This window comes from Rattus rattus, chromosome 3 (genome assembly GCF_011064425.1).
Source record: "Rattus rattus isolate New Zealand chromosome 3, Rrattus_CSIRO_v1, whole genome shotgun sequence".
Taxonomy (NCBI): Eukaryota; Metazoa; Chordata; class Mammalia; order Rodentia; family Muridae; genus Rattus; species Rattus rattus.
In genome coordinates, this window is record NC_046156.1 from 147,798,158 (window position 1) to 147,816,711 (window position 18,554).

Below are 18,554 nucleotides of genomic sequence, written 5' to 3' on the forward strand. Positions count from 1 at the left end.
TATACATTCCTACATGGAATTGCATCATTACATCTACATAGGTAGAATTGAGATGGTCTTTTGAGTATGCACAGTGAGAGTGTAGATGCCAATCGTGAGATAGAGATGTACAAATACTGAATGACAATATGCCTAAGCTTAAGCGGAAATATATATACATAGTCAGCCTTGTGCCTAACCACAGGCTGTTGCAGACTTTAGCCAGTGACTAATCATGCATGTAGTAACTCTCTCTCTCTCTCTCTCTCTCTCTCTCTCTCTCTCTCTCTCTCTCTCTCTGTCTCTGTCTCTGTCTCTGTGTGTGTGTGTGTGTGTGTCTCTGTCTCTTTCTCTCCCCTTCTCTCATCTCCCTCCCTTCCTCCTTGCCTTCCTCTCTCCATCACTACTCCTCTCCCTCCCTCTTTTCTCTTTCTCTATTTAACTATGCCTCACAAAAAGACACCTTTCGTAGAAGAAAGTATTTTTGCATTTGTAATTTTTCTCCTCTCTCTTACCCAAAACAACTTAAATTTCACACAACTTCTTTAACTTTCCCATGTCCTAAAATGTGTTCTGCACTTACTGATAAAGTTGCATGAAAATCATGACATTGGCTCTTTCCCCAAGTGTTCAGGTACAAAGTCTCTACAGAATATACTTTATCTATTCTAGGAATATTATAGTTAAAATATTATGCATCTGTATTTACTAAGAACTAATTATACATATGAAACAACCTAAGCACATGGCAAAATGAGATTGCTGTCAAATGCTGAAATAAACTCAACTCTTAGTAAGCTATAATCTATCATTCAGAAGCATCTCCTCCCAACTCATGTTTCTCTCTTTTTCTGTTGATTTATATCCTTTTTCTTTTTAACTCAGAGCAATCTCATTTTTCTGGTTGCTAATATTGTCTGTACCTTCGTGGTCATGCTAAGAATCTGTAACTGAACAATATTAAGACACTTTTTCTGTCTGCTTTTTTTTTCTAGTTTTAGCAATTCAGATCTCACACAGTACTTTCTAACTCATTTGACATGATCATTTTTATGTTAAATGAGAAAAGTCTCAAGACATAAATATTTTGCTTCACTCTTGGCATAAATTAAGTTTTTCCAACACTGTTTATTAAAGAAATTGTTCTTTATCCTTTATGTGTTCTTGGAACCTTTGTCAAAAATCTGTTAACCAAAAATATGTGGATTATTTCTGTGGTAAATATTCTGGTACACTAATATATAATTGTTATGTATTCCACTCATGTAATAACTACTTAATGTCAGAAATATATATGAAACTCAACTAGCTCATGGTAAGAGAACGAACAACCTAATTGAAAACGTGAATGAAAGTAATTTCTGAAAGAAGACATGCAAGAGACAATAGATATACGCATAAATTTGATCAACAATAATAATAGAAGTTTGCAAGTTAAAACCACAATAAGATATTGACTTACAGCTGTTTAAATGATAATTACCAAAACATAAGGAGTAATAAACAGTGTGGAAAAAATGTACATGGTTACAGCAAAACGTTGGAGATTTTAATACAAAATGAAAAGTACAACTACAGATAATCCACCAGTTTCAAATACACACATACACATGCACATAGACACACACCTGTGTGTGTGTGTATTCATACATAATGAGTATATATATATATTCAAGATCTAAGATAGAATTGGTTATCTCATAACATTTTTGCATCCCTTATTTCAAACTCTTCTTGATAGCAGAGATATGCTTAAGTTTCCACGAACACAAAAGTACATACAGAAAAAATACAGAGATACACATAAAAGAGAATATTATAGTGCTTCAAAAAGTGGCAAGTTTTCTATTTATGACAATATAGCAAAATCTGGAGGCCATTATACTAAGTAAAATAAACTGTGAGTAAGACAAATATCGCATGATCTCAATTATATGTGGATTCAAAAATATTAAACTTACAGAAGCAAACAGTATAGTGGTTACATGAACATTGTAAGAGACAATGAACAGGCATTTTAGAGTTTCTAGTGCTGCAGTAAAACATCATGAATTGAAGAAGAGGAGGGTGTTTATTTCCTGTTACAATTCTCGAGTCATAATCCATATTTAAGAGAAATCAGAGCAAGAACTAAAGGCAAGAATCTGGATGCTGGAAATTGAATCTGAAACATGCAGGGGTGCTGATTCCTGGCTCACTCCTCATATTTTTTAGGCACATATGTATACACACACACACACACACATGACAATTCAAGACCACCTACCAAAGTGTCCTAGAAACTGCCTTATCAATTATTAATCACGAAAATGACCCAACTACTTGCCTACAGGCCAATCTTATAAAGTGATTTCTTTTTTTCCCAGTTAAAAATTCCTTCTTTCAAGGTGTGTCTAGGTTTGTATCAAGTTGATAAAAATCAATCAGGACAGATATGTTAATAAAATGTCTCACCATTTCAGATAGAAAGAAAAAATTAAGGTCTGCTATAAAGCATGATGATTACAGTTATTATTACATTGCTTGAAAAATCTCGAGTAGATTGCAATATTCTTTCCATAAACATAAGACGAATGTGAATAGGCATATCACTTGCCTCTGCTAGTCAATTCACAGTATATATACATGTCAAAGCCTTGTATGATGCAGTAGTGCATCCTTTCAATCTCATCTATCAAAAATGCATGAACCAGAATTCAAATCCAATGCTTTCATGAGGTAAGGTACTCTGATATGTTTGTAAGAAAAGATGATCATTCACAAGAATGATGAGAGTTAACAAGAAGTAAAATTTCATGGTTGCATATATGTTATCCTTTGTGTCTTAGTGTTTTATTGCTGTGAAGAGATATCATGACTCTTATTCTTTAAAAAAGGCTTTAATTGGGTATTGTTTACAGTTTCTGGAATATAGTCTATTATGATCATGTCAGGAAACATGGTGTCATGTAGGCAGATATAGCAGTTCAGAATTCTGCATCCCGAATCCCAGACAGCAAGAAGAGTGGACCACTAGGTCTAGTGCATCTTTTGAAACCCCAAGACCTCCCTCGGTGGTGACACACTTTCTACACCCATTCCAAGAAGGTAACCCCTTTTAATATCTGTCAGATATTACCTCTCCCTAATGCTCATGCATTTGAACATGAGGTTATGGGTACCATTTCTACTTGAGCTGCCACATTCCAATCCTTGGTGCCCATAGGCTTATAGATATCTATGTGGTGGTCTGAATGAAAATTGCCTTTCATAGGCAAAAAGGGAATGACACTATTAGGAGGCATGACCTGGTTAGAGAAGTCGTGGCATTACTGGAAGAAGTATATTACTATGGGGTGGTTTGGGGGTTTAAAAAGCTAAAGTCAGGCCTGCTGGCTCTCTTTTCCCAAGCCTGAGGGTATGGATGGAGAACTCTCACCTATCGTGTCTCCCTGCATACCACCATCCTCCCCACCATCACAATAATAGATTAAACATCTTAATCTATAAGCCAGTTTATAATGCTGTCCTTTATAAGAATCTCCATGGTCATGGTGTTTCTTTACAGCAATAGTAATCTTGACTAAGACTCCATATCATAATGTAAAATATATCTATTCTAATTTTAAATGGTCCCATAATCTATCACAATCTCAACACTCCTGTAAAATCACAATATAACAGCAGATCACATACTTCGAGCACACAGTGGCACAGAATGTATACTTCTATTCCAAAAGGGAATGAGGGGGCATAGTAAGGAAATACTGAACAAAACCAAGACCTAAAATGTTCAGGGAATCTCCAAACTCTGTGTCTCTCAATCTGGTGTCAAGGGGCTCTGTAGATTTCAACTCCTTTCACCTTTGTAAACTACAAAATATTTCTCTCTCTTGGGCTGCTTCCCCACCCATGCTTCAGCTTTCCTCAGCTGATATTTGATACCCCTGGTTATCTACATCTTCGTATTTCTAAGGCAATCCATTCTTTGCCTTCACAGCTGTACACATAGGTCTTTCTTGGCCTTCATACTGGAACCACTGTCTTGGTTATGGTTGCTATTGCTGCAGTGAAGCATCATGACCCAAGAGCAAGTTGAGGAGGAAAAGGTTTATTCAGTTAACCTTCCACATTGCTAGCTATTAACAAAGGAAGTCAGGAGCTCAAAGACGGCAGGAATTTGGAGACAGGAGCTGATGCAGAGACCTTGGTGGAGGACTGCTGCTGACTGATTTGCTTCCCCTGGCTTTTAAAAAGAACCACAGACCACCATTCTAGGGATTACAACATCCACAATAGGCTAGACCCTCCCCATTGCTCACTAATTGAGAAAATGCCTCACAATTGGATATGAGGCTCTTTCCTCTCTGATTACTCTAGTTTCTGTCAAGTTGACACAAAAACCATCCAGTCAATACCACTGACCCACACCTGATCTCAGCAGCTTTCCTTAGACATAGACAGATATTCCATAATGCCTTTCTTGTATACTTGACTTTAAAGCCAGAAACAAGTGTCTGAAACTCCCAAGATCTTAAGCTTGATTGGGCTGAAATTTGACCCTCTCTTTCAAATATATTTTCATCAGCTTACCGTTTTCAATGGTTTGTTCACTGCTTAAATTTTCTTTAATTCTATCCACAAAGAATTAACTGGATGGGGTCTTCCTCTGAGTTCACCACTGTTTTTACTCCATCAACCATCAGTCTTTTTGTTAAACATTTTTATCTCCTTGAGCTCTAGATTTAGTTCCATTACAATTGTTGGCCCTCCTTTTGTTCATTTTGTATTTTTTCATTCTCAGCTTGATAGATTTCCTAATAGATCTGTATAAGAGAGGCAGTAGCCACAGAACATAGTCAATATTAGGCTATCTTAAAATATCGTCTGTCAGTTTCAAAATCCAAAACTTCTGTTTATTCAATTTATTCTCAGGCAGATATTTTTGGAGAGAGAAGGGCAGAAAGTATTAGAATAACAATCCTTATGTCACTAGTTGATATTCTTCTATTCTGAAATGCCTTGAGCTACATAGTAAAATCTACATTGCTCTCAACACCAGTGTCTTTCTCGATCCTACTAGAATGATCCAGTAAGCCTTGCTTTCTAGTCCAAATTCCAAAGTCCACATTCTGGCAACAAGCAACATAGTTAAGATTGTTGCAGCAATAATCTGTTGTCTGGTACCAAATTCTCTCTTAGTTAGGGTTTCTATTGCTATAAAGGGACACTGTGACTATGATAACTCTTACAAAATCATTTAATTGAGCCTTGCTTAAAAGGTTTAATTCATTATTATCAGGACAGGGAGCATGGCAGCATTCAGGCAGACATGGTAGCTGAGAGTTCTAGAGTCAGATCTGTATATAGGCAGCAGGAAGAGAGAGCCACTGACACTGGCTTGAACTTTTGAAAGTCCAACACCCTCCCCCCACCCTGAGTTACACACTTCCTTTAACAAGGCCACAACTACTCCAACAAGGCAACACGTCTTAATCTATCGCAAATAGTGCCTCTCCCTAGTGAGTAAGCATTCCAATATATGAACCTACAAGAGCCATTCCTACCACATTTGAAAAATCAGAAAGTAACTTTCTTCTTTTTAAAACAATGTTTTTAATATTTGTTTACAATTTTATAGAATATATTTTGCATGTATACATCTCTCTCAACTTCCCCCATAACCACTCTCTCCATTTTCCACTCCTACTCATCAAATTCTGAGTTTTCTTTTTTTTTCCTTGCTCCTCACTGTGATCATTTTGTTGTTTAACTACTTTTGGGAATGGATTCAATCTTGCTTAGCATATGGTCAATCTATGAGGGGAATCATATAATCACATCTTTACAGTGATTCTTCCAGAAGATAGCCAAAGCTGAGCTTCTCAACTAGTTGTGAGATTTCATGTGTAACCTCCCCATTCAATGCTTTAGTCTCGCTTGAGCTTATGCAACTACTGTGTACACTGCAACAGTTACTGTAAGTTCATATGTTCAAGTGTCCTGTTGAGCTCAGAAAGCATTTTTTTCACTTTATGTACCACTTCTTAAATTTTTTTCTGCACTCTATGCTGAGAAGAATCCTGAGCTATGAGGGAGGGATGTGATATGATTGTCACATTTAAGGCTGAGTATACTCTTGATCATGAAGGTGTTCCCAGAACTTCTTTTGATTTCTAATCTAAAGCAGGAAGCACTGAATCGTTTCTCTCTTGGCTCATGTCTTTTATAGTATGTCATGACTGACTGATTTCAAGTAAGAAATTCCCACAAAAAAATGAGGAAAATAGAAAAAGATAAGCCACTTTACTTAAGTTCCAACAAGGAAGCAGAGCCTTTTTGTAAATGAAGGTTTAACTGGGTGGTTGGGAAATTCAAACATTTGTAAACATGGTACAAGGTGGAGGAGATTAAAGAAATTGTATCCTTGTTTTAACTCAGGATCTAAGTTGTGTGATAAAACGACTAATATTTATTGTTTATTATAATCCAGCTTTATGACTCTTGGATATTCTCAAGGGACTAAATATCTTACTACAGGAAACTTCTTTTATGTTCATTTCTGCTCTTTTCACATTATGATTTTTTAAATAAATGTATTATCTGAAGATGGATGTGGTGGTATATACCTGTAATATAGCCCTTAGAAATTGGTAACAAGAGGATCTGAAATTTAACACCAGTATCTGCTACAGAGAGGAAATTGAAGCCATCCTAGGAAACATGAGACTCCTTCCCAAACCCAACCAACCAAACATCATGAACTCATATAACTATAATTTGAAGAACATCTATTTATTTGAACTATATGACATTGTTGTACTAATAAATCAAAATGGTTATATTTGAGAACCTGCTAGAAATCATAAAAGTGAGCAATACAAGGCAGGAAAGAGAGAGAGAGAAAGAAAGAGAGAACAACAAAGAAACAGACAGACAGACAGAAACAGACAGACAGACAGACAGGGAAACAGAAACAGTAAGACAGAGACAGAGAGAGACAGGAACGAGACTAAAGTTCAAAAACATAAAATTGCTCTGAAGATTACAACTTGAAGTAATAAGTAGTTGTTGTGTAAGATGGGTTTTTTTAAGGTTAAGATCTTATGAGGAAATTCAAAGTGTATTGTTTAATATACATTAAACAGCTTTTATTGCATATGATTATGTCCTTGTGAAGTTCAAGTTTCAACATTATATGATTTTTTAACATTTTAACATACAAATAGAAAATGAAATAGTTACAATTAGATTCAAAATGACAAAAATGAAATTTATCATACATCAGATTTTACTGTATAGAAAGCATTGTTTTAAACCTTATGCATGAATGATGTAATTTCTGTAACTGAAATGTTCAAGCATATAACAAAAGCGTAATTCAAGAATCTATTATTTAAACTTTTCATTTAAATTTTTTTTTTTTGGTTCTTTTTTTTCAAAAAGTTTTTATTTTTATTTATAGGAAGTAAGAATTCCAAAAATAACCTGAGTATATTAATAAAACTTTATATCTACTCTAAAGCAACTGAGAGATTCACTTCAAAAAACAACATGAATGTGATGTTTGACTAAGTGCTTAATTCTCAAAGCAAGTGGAACAAAACAAATCTTGCCAGTGTCACAACCCACACACAGACACCACACGCAGATACACACACACACACACACATACCACATACATACTCTTACATACACTCCCTGCTCACTCACACGTATACAAATACATTCACATACACACTCACTCACACAAACATTCACATACAGTCACTCAGCCTCACATTTACTTGCAAAACACACACACACACACTAATTCTCACATGCATACCTCACACTCACACATACACACAAACACACAGTCACACACACAAATGTACATAAACTCACATACACTCACACCCATATGCAAACATACTTACACACTCACACACACATACACTCATATACACATCCTTCATGTACACACACATACACTTTCACACACATACTCATACACACTTACACACATATACTTACACTCATATATACATACTCTCTTACACACACACACACACACACACACACACATTAAGTTATAGTCACACATACAGATACAATTGCACATATGAGCACAGCTGCTTCCGGATGTTTTCTCTGCTAACAATGGAAGGTTCTAAGATGGAGGAAAAAAAGTGACATATTTTGCAGCAATCAAGTCAGTGTTTCAATATACATTGGGACTTTTTTCTTGCTGCATAACCATTGAATTATTTGACATAAACTACAAGTTTAGTTTTGTTTTCTCATTTCTATTACAGGAACTATAGAATTTATAGTATCTACAGACTTTGGAGTTTCTAACAGCTTTAGGTCACATACTGATGCACTGTGTCTTCTTTTTCTTATCATCAGCCTTCTATTATATAGAGAATTTTCTCTGGACTGCAAATAAAGATAGTATCTCTATGCATTCTTTTAAAATTTATACAGTGTGCAGAATATATTTTGCTAATGTTTCATGCTTTAGGCTACTTATCATTGGGTAATGCTATATTTTACATTAGATGACTTTTTTGACACCCTAGTGAACTTGAAACTGCCTTAGAGGAACAGCTGGGTGCATTTCCTTAAATAAACACATTCTTTTTTAAATTGCCAGTATCTGTCTTATTAATAGACTGGAAGGACTATGAGAATTTTGACTTTGAAGTCACCTCTCTGGTTGACTCATTCATGCCATTCTTCTCACACTTGAATAGTGTATTTCATATCATTTGCTTGTCAATTAAAAAGAATCCTAGCCTCTTTTACTTGTACTATTAGATTAAGCTATTTTTTGTAGTTTGTGTAAAAATCAAATGTAAACTAAAAAATGTCAAAATAAGGTATTTACAAATGCATGAAGCTACATTGTAATATTTAGTTGTACAATTAATTGTCTCTATAATTAATAAAAAGCTGTCTCACTATTAAATCAAAGATAAAACCTCACAAAATATTTTAGAGAATATATTCACAGAATATATTTTAGAGAAATATTCAGAAGAATCTGAAAATATTTAAATTATATCTTGGTAACTTACCAATAATGGCCCCATATTTAAAGCATATTTTAGAAGTAACAATAAATTAATTCTATGACTTTTCCCCACATTTTTTTACTGTTATCCTTAAGCAGTTTACTAGTTTCAGGTTAAACAAAAGTGCCGATGTCATTGCATCATTGTGGCTCAAAAACTAAAGGTTTAATAACTTATTTATACTTTAACTTGTTTTAATACATTTTGTTTTCTTCAATCTCGTCCAAGGTTGGCTCTGTGGTTAAGCATCATTATTCCCTAAGTCAATTTTGCACTGGTTAGAGGAACAAATTTGTTTATTTCTTCCCAGATTTGTAGCTATTAATCTTTGCAGTAACTCAGTGATTGATTTTTCTTCAAACCTCAACATCAGAAAGACATAGATGGGAATGAATAAATTGAACCAAGTCCAGGATATACCTCCTGAACTATGAATGTTAAGACTTTATGCCATGTATAATAAATCATTGTCACTAACTTGTTCTGCAATACTTGAGTCTGGGACTATAATTAGGATGGAAATATAATTTTACTGCTGTCTTACTTGCTTTTTTCATTATCCTTTCAATATTCCTACTACTTTGCCCTGCTATCAACAAAGTTCTTGAATTATAACTAAAAGTGACCTTATTTTCAAAGCATTTAAAGTCATTGCAGGTAAAAGCTTTTCAAGGGCTTCCAGTACTTCAAATATGAAGCTTTAAAGACTATTTCAATAACTAATGCTGGACACTAAATAGACCTGAAATATTAGAGTTTGTACTTTGTGCTCAGCATTAGCAAGTTCCCGAACTGAAAGCTTAAACAGTGGAAAGAAGCGATTGGAATAAAACAAAGGCACAAAAGTGTTTTGAAATTACTACACATTTTCATTAATTAATTAGTTAATTCTTTAATTCACTTTATATCCTGACTACAGCAGTACCCCCGCTCCATTTCTTCCCCATCTACTCCCTTCATTCTCTCCTATGGCTATCAACCAACCTTGGCATATTAATTTGCAATGAGACTAGGCACATCTCCTATTGAGAATAGAAGAGGCAGCCCAGTTGGGGGAAAGGATCCCAAAGGTAGGAACCAAAGTCAGAGACAGCCATCGCTCCTGCTGTTGAGTCCTACATGAAGACCCAGCTGCAAACTGTAAAATATGTTTGGAGGGACATTAGTCTTACATATGCTTTTTGGTTCACAATTCTGTGAGCCCCTGTGGGCCAAGGTTAGTTGATTCTGTAGGTTTTCTTGTGGTGTCCTTGACCCTTTCGGCTCCTATAATCATAGGAATTCTGCAGGATTCCCAAAGCTCTGCATATTATTTGTCTGTGGCTCTCCACAGCTGCTGCCATCAATTGCTGAGAAAAGCCCCTCGGGTGATAGTCATGTTAGGCAGAATATCATTAACAGGCTAGGCTCCTTCTCATGCCATTGTTCTCAAGCTGGGCCAGTCATTGGTTGGACATTCCTTCACTTTATCTTTACTCCTGCACATCTTTTGGATTATAGAACAAATTGTAGGTTACAGGTTTCTGCCTTGATTAATGTCTCAATCCCTCCATTTGGAAGCCTTGCCCAATTACAGGAGAGGGCCTGTTTGGGCTCCACATACCCCACTGCTCAGAGTCATATCTAGAACCACACTTATAGATTCATGGGAGTTTCTATTGCCCTAGGTTTCTAGCTCTTACCAGACATGTGCCCTCTCCTAATTCCAGTGCACTCTTGGTTTTTTCCCATCTGATATCTCCTGTTTCCATCCTAGCCGCCATCTCACTACAATCATCTCTGCCCTTCTTCCTCATTCTCTGTATCTCAGTGAGATTCTCTCATCTCCCTAGGAACCCTCATTTTTACTTAGCATCTTTGAGTCTGTGTATTTTACCATGATTAAACTTTGCTTTAAGGCCAACATTCACTTATAAGTGAGTACATACCATGTTTGTCTTTCTGGGTCTGGGTTACCTCGCTCAAGATTCTCTTTTCTAGTTCCATCTATTTGCATGCAAATTTCATGATGTCATTGTTTTTAATAGCTAAGTAATACATCATTGTGTAAATATATTATATTTTCTTTATCCATTCTTTGGTTGAACAACATCTACTTTGTTTTCAGTTCTGGTTATTATTAATAAAGCTGCTATGAACATTGTTGAGCAAGTGTCCTTGTGGTATGATGGAGTGTCCTTTAGGAATAATATGTGGCATAGCTGGGTTTGAGATAGATCTAGTTCCAATTTTCTGAGAAACCACAAAATTGATTTCAAAAGTACTTGTACAAGTTTGCACTCCCACCAGCAATAGAGGAGTGTTCCTCTTGATGGAGGAGTATTCCTCTTGCTACGCATCCTCACCAGCATGACCTGCTACCTATTTTTGATCTTAGCCATTCTAACAGGTGTAAGATGTTAATTTAGAATCATTTTGAGTTGCATTTCTCTGATGGTTAAGAATACTGAATATTTAAGTTCTTTCCAACCATTAGGGATTCTTCTGACGAGAATTTTCTGTTTAAATCTGCACTCCATTTTTAAAATTGGATTATTTGATCTGTTGATGTTCAGTTCCCTGAGTTGTTTAGATATTTGGATATCAGCTCTGCCTTATATCGCAATGGCTTAGCCATTAAAATAGACTCGCAACCAAAAATATAAGAAATTACTATACATTCTTATGCATTCCCAAGGAATGAGTGAGAGTTCCAAGACTTTTTACTCTCTATCCTAAGTAACGTAAAAATTATAAAATTATTAGAGTAGTAACATCTTCAATAAAGAACTGCACATAAAATATTATCGTCTTAAAATTTTCATATAAAATGTCTTGCTCCAGTTGGTCCCTGCACCAAGCTAATTCAAATGGCTGACTGTTTGAATTGTATTTGGTGAGGGACATTTATACTTCTCCTGAGTAATAAGCCAATGAAATCATTCTCCTGGGCTGTCTTCTGAGTGGGGCATGTTCCCATGACAAGAAGGAAAACAAGAGGAATTTCTTAATGTGAATATATTTCACCCAGTGTTCTTTGTGTGTGTCTTGTGTTCATGCATGTTTATATGAAAATGAACAAACATATGTTAGATTAAGAATTATTTGGTTTCACTTTAATTATTAAACCACATGATTCAATCAAGTCAACTTTCTATCTCGTATAAGATTATGTAGCTAGAATTTCATAGAATATAAAGTATCTACAACTACAAAGACAAGCTTGCTTTTGAGTGATTATACCTAATGGACCCATAATATTATTAGCAGTTTCCAGAAGCTGAAGTGGCTATAAAGGGTTAAACATAAATGCTCAATGATAAAAACTTAATCAGAATTTTAATTCACAGGTAAAACTGTCATACTTTTTGTCTCTGAGGAGACACACAAAGGCAGACTTCATCTTATTATCTACAACGGATTATAATTCATCCATCATTTTATAATTACTAAGTGTATTAGGACATGCAAATATTTAATAATGGAATACTAGTATGCTTACCATTTTTGTTAGGGAAAAATCTCCAAGGTTCTTGATCTACTTGTCAATTTCTTGCACACTTAAATTTTCATCTTTGACGTTTGATCAGAACTCATCTCTTTTTTCCTTCTGCCTCAGAGCCATTGACCAGACCTTGATTGAGGGATTCAAAAGGACTGATTCAGATCTGTTCTATTATTTGCCAAACCATTAAAACTGTGTTAATGAATAGGTAGTATGACTTGACGTCATAGATCTGAGAATGAAGCCTAAGGTCAGACATTCTGAAACCACTATATTTTTGTAACTTCACTCTAAGTGCTTATAACTTATCCTTGTTCTGTTCCTCCAGATAAATCAAAGTGGGTACCCATAAAGTGGTTACACTGAGTTATTTATGCAATATAATGAGGCAGTGAAAGAAAGCCACAGCCCTAATTGATAACATTTGAAATATAACTCTCATACCTAAAACACAGGTAGCATAAGGAAAGAGGGGGTAGAATGATTATAAGATCCAGAGGACAAAGATATGTGAGGCAACATTGTGACTTTCATCTATAACCAGGGAAGCTATAGCCATCATACCTTAAAAAATATGCTGTTTAAACACGATAAGTTCTATAATAGATGTGCTAACATGGACGGGAAATCGCGAATCTCAGCCTAGACAATGAACTATGAGCAACTAAGGTATGCTGAGTATGAGAGAAATGGCTTTTTTGGGAGGATGCCTCTCACTTTTTATCCAATACTAAGTGTTTAGTCCTAGAAAAATACATGCAGGCACCTTGAACAAATTTAGGAAATTGTATTTATATATTTATTCATGCATGTGTTAGGAGTGGTTTCTATTGGTGCAACAAAACACTGTAATGAAGAGCAAGTTGGGAAAGAAAGAGTTTACATTTCCACATCATAGTCTATCATTGGAGGAAGTCAGGACTAGAACTCAAGCAAGGCAGACACGTGGATGGAGGAGCTGATGCAGAGGCCAGAAAAGGGTGCTGTTTACTGGTTTGCTTCTCATAGCATGCAAGTAGAACCCAAGTCCTTCAGCCCAGGGTCAGCATCATCTACAATGACCTGCCCCCCAGCCTTGTCAATCACTAATTAAGAAAAGCCCTGACAACTGGATCTTATAGTGGCATTTTCAAAATTGAAGTTTCAGATGTGTCTCTAGAATGAATCAAGTTTCTATAAAACTAGCCAGGACAATTAACCTCTTGTCAATTTGACATAAAACTATACCATTATTAAGCTACAAATTCCCCTTTCTTGTTCATTCCTAAGATCACATTAAAAATATAAACTTTAGAAATCTCAGTTTCTACAATTCAAACACATTAAAAGTTCAGTTTCTTTAAAATAGTCTCTTTAAATTTTGCTCTTCTAAAATTTAAATACATGGGCTCCTATAAAATCAAAATAAATTAAATACTTAATTCAAGAGGGAAAAACTAGATCATAGTTACAATCAAATCAAATCTAATCAAATCATATCAAATCAAATCAAAGCCAAACTTTAAAAGTGCAAAAACTCAATGTTCAATGTCTGGGATTAATTTGTAATCTTCTGGGCTCCTCAAAGGGTCTTGGCTCTGGTTTCTGTAGCATGCACAGCTTATCTTCTAAGCTCTGATATGTTCCACTTCACTGTTGCTGCTGTTCTTGGTGGTCATCCAGTGGGACTGGCACTACAAAATGCTGGAATCTTCTGCTGCAACTGTCCTACAATGTCCCGAATAGACTTTCCTAGGCTCTCTTCTTGGTGTTAATGTTCAATCTGTTTGTATGACCCTTTAAATATTGAGCCTTCAAGAACCACTGAGGCTGCACATACAACCAATGGACTCTTCTAGTCTCTCACAGTCCCAAGTCTCAGCTTCTCTCCATGACCCACCCCTTCCTTCATGCCTTCAAAATGAGTACCACTTGGGTTATTCTTATGCTGCCAAGTATGGCTGCAGCATGAGGTACAATTTTAGCCACCTGTAGATCACACTTTCTATGTGAGGCCTCCCAGGAAACACATCCCAGAAGATTTCACCTCAACAATGCTGGACTCTTATTAATCATGGCAATCATGAGTAATTTCTCTGCTTAAGATGACCAGGATCTAGTATCCTAGCAAAGCAAGTTTTTCTTTAATGGTTCTGCTGTCTTGTTTATCACAGCCGATTCTTCAGCCCCAGCTAAGGAGAACCACAGAATCATAATTCAAAATAACAAATGGCCCCAATAGAGTCTTTAAACTTCCCTTTGAACCCTTGTAAGACAGGCCTCTATCTTCTGGATCTCCCTTAACATTCCCATCTTCCAAGCACCTAAAGAATAGTTCATCAAGCATTTGAACACTCAATGAAAACTCAATGAAAATGAACACTCATTGAAAATCTCTTCCACAACATTCTAAAGTCCTTCCACAGTCCTCCCCAAAATACTCAGATATGTCATAGCAATACCCCACAATCCTATTATCAACTAGTTTTCGTTAAGATTTCTATTGTTGCAGTGAAACACCATGACCAAAAAGCAAGTTGGGGAGCAATGTGATTATTTGGCTTACCCTCCTTCCACATAGCCTAAATGTATTCCATTACTGATGGAAGCCAGAACAGGATTTCAATCAGGCAAGGTACTTGTGGGCAAAAGGTCATAATGCAGAGGCCATGGAAGGGTGATGCTTACTGTTTGGCTCTTCATAGCTTGCTCAGCCTGCACTTTTATAGAAGCCAGGATCATATAGTTGGATCTTATGAAGCTATTTTTCTCAATTGAGGTCCCCTCCTTTCTGATGATTGTAGCTGTGTCAAGTTGACATAAAACTGTCCAGGACAAAAGGTAGTAAGAAGGAAACAAAAGAAAATTATGTATTTATATTTTAATTCAACACAAAAAACATAGCCAAAGAAATATGTTTTTATTAGTAAAATAATGAAAATTCTGTTCACTCAATAGTTAATCATTCTCAACATATTTCGTATATCGAGTTGTTTAATATCTTATTTTTCTGCAAGCTGTACTTGGTATTTCTAAGAATCTTCAAATTGGTAATTCTTATTTAAAGTTTAAAAACAGGTACTCTCGACAATGCATAATTAGGTTTCCAGTAGAATCTTTTGTGCTTTGTTCATAATGGTAATAGTATTGTGAGCATTATAAATTTTTTATATCACAATCATTCATTAATTATGAACTATTCATTTTTTTGATGTGCAATCATCTTGCTCTTTAAGTTGGTATGAATTTTATGGCAGGTAAGAAGGTTATACATGCTATAATTATATGTATTGCATGAATATTTTACAAATCACCTATGGTTTAAGATCTACTTTTAATTATTTCAGTTCAAATTTTATTGTAGTTTTTTCACTTTTCATAAAATGGCTGAAAGAGGTTTTTTTTTAAATATATAAATATAACATAATTGCTAAGGTCATTAAATTGTAGGTGAGGTTTTGTTGTCATGACAAAGGACCTAGCTAGAGTTGATACAGGTCACATTTTATTCTTTGCCCATTACTGAAGAAGTTGATTTGTGATAAAGGAAGTTAATTACTTTGAACAATGAGCACCATTAATCTAGTCAGCTGATCAAGCAACAAGCATAATAAACAGGTTCTCAGATAAGATTGGGATCACTACAAAAATAGATTACTTGGTCAGGTCCATGTTTTAATCAAAGTACCATGTCCTTGATTTGATAACACATGGAAAAATTAATTTTAGTAACTTCATCTTTTACAACAATCATTTTACCTTTGTCATGTTCTGATCGAGTGTGAAAATTTGTAATACATTGTGATGAATCACTCAGTAAAAATATGAGTTACTATGAGAAATTATTCAGTCGCTAGAACCTAAATAGATAATACTCAAAATGAATGTTATAGATACCCACATACTCTTCTCATAAACAAAAGGTAATAAAAAGTATTTTAACTGATAAATGACCTACACACATATCTTTTTCTGTATGCATATATAGGAAGAACAAACATACTTAACAACATTTATCACTCTTGCTTAAAACTATCCATTCCTCCTATATGTAAAACAATGTACAAAGATACATTTTCCAAGGATCCAAAGTTACCTTGCTCAACATAAAGCAATAAAATATTTCTAGTTCCTTAAAACTTAAAACAACTAAATTATTTCATTTTACACAAGTAAAGTCAGGGTGTGCAAAGTAGCTGAGTGGGTAAATTATTTGTCACAAAGACTGATGAGCTCAGTTCAATTCAATGGATCAACCTGGTGGAAAGACATAACTGACTTCCAGAAGGTGTTTTCTAACTTTCGCTTTTGATCTGTGGCATACACACACACACACACACACACACACACACACACACACACACACACACAAAGGAGGAAGGGGTATAAATGCATTTTTAAAAAGTAAACTCAGGGGTTGGGGTTTAGCTCAGTGATTAGAGCGCTTGCCTAGGAAGCGCAAGGCCCTGGGTTCGGTCCCCAGTCGAAAAAAAAAAAAAGAACCAAAAAAAAAGTAAACTCAGATGCATGAAATGGTCTTAAATCAACTTAAATATTGTTGACATTCTATATCTGTTTAAAGAATTTTCTGATTATTTGCTATTTAGTTAATACTACATTGATAACCTGGATGTGCATATGCTACTTTGCTGTTATCCCTAAAATGTTCAAATAATATAAAGCTACTTATGACTTTTATTGTATTGGTTTTTATATTGGTGATGTCAGATTATGAACACTGTGAAAATACTGCACCATTTTATATTAAGAGCCTGTGAATTTCTGTCAAGGTCATCCAGATGGAGGGACAATTATATGTAAAATCAAGAATCTTCAATAATTCTCTTTTAATTATGAATATCCAAGCAACAGTATTGAATGTTAGTAATTAAACTAATCTAGATTACTGTCACATAATTTTTTGGTAGATAAAACTCTATAAAATGTCTTCTTTGCAAATAAGTATTGAAAACACAGAGAGAAAACACAAAATATGTGCATTTTGGGTACCACTGTAGGTATATTTACTGTTGGAAGGATCTAAAATACAAGCTATATCTTAATGTAACAAATTTTATTTGTGTTTGTGAAGGATGGAAAAATATCAACATACTATTTTAGTAACTACCTGTAAAACCAAACTAGCATCGATTCATATTTGAAAACACAAATAACAGTATCATATAATGTATAAAAATTATGTTTGTATATGCACATGCATTTGTACAAACCTAAACTTGTACACAAACACACACATATAGAATGTATGATTTTATATTACTATTTCTAGTAAGAGAGCCAGTGTCTATGATTTTAATGTATACTGATTGCTCCTATTAGATTTACTAAATGTCTCTCATGGACCTAATCCAGGTAGTTTTTTAATTTTAAATAACAAAAGCTTTAAATTCACCAGTACATTTAGCATACATTTATTGAATGGAGATTCTTCTACACTACACTATTTAATAATGGCAAAAGTATATAAAAATAATTTGTGACCTCACAAAGCTTACAGAAATACACTACAGCATAGTTAATAAAAATCCCCTTGTAGGTCTCAGTAGCACCAGTATGTTTCTGATATATTTTTAAAATTTGACAAACTATTAAACTATCACTAAATATAGTGGGGAAAATTATATAGAAAAATAGTCTCAAGGACGGAAAGATTCTCTGTGTGTTCAGATAATATAAAAGGGAATTAGAATTCATCTCAACTTAACATTCCCCTTGACTGTGTGTGTTAGAAATAAAGTTATGAGATTTAATTCAAGGTGATATCAGATTTAGAAGATCTTTAATGGTTTATCTAACATGGACATTCAGTTGACAATGATATCAATTTTAGACATGTCCAATAAAACCTGAGCTATCCTTCTGAGGGCCTGAATAAATTTCCAAAATGTCTTAATAATCAAGGTGTAGGAAACTTTTGTCTCATTTTATAGAAATAAACAGATATATAATCAGATCCATAAAGTTGATGACAACTTGCGATGGTTAACCTGACAATCATCTTGACTGAAATAAAAGACACTGCAATGTTAATAAAGCACACCTGCATCTACCAC

General features: G+C 34.8%; 1 protein-coding gene across 1 annotated transcript in view; it reads left to right on the forward strand.

Moving 5' to 3' along the window:
• Positions 1 to 18,554, forward strand: part of Ralyl (RALY RNA binding protein like) — a 680,590-nt gene that overhangs the window by 498,771 nt on the left and 163,265 nt on the right. The window lies entirely within an intron of this gene.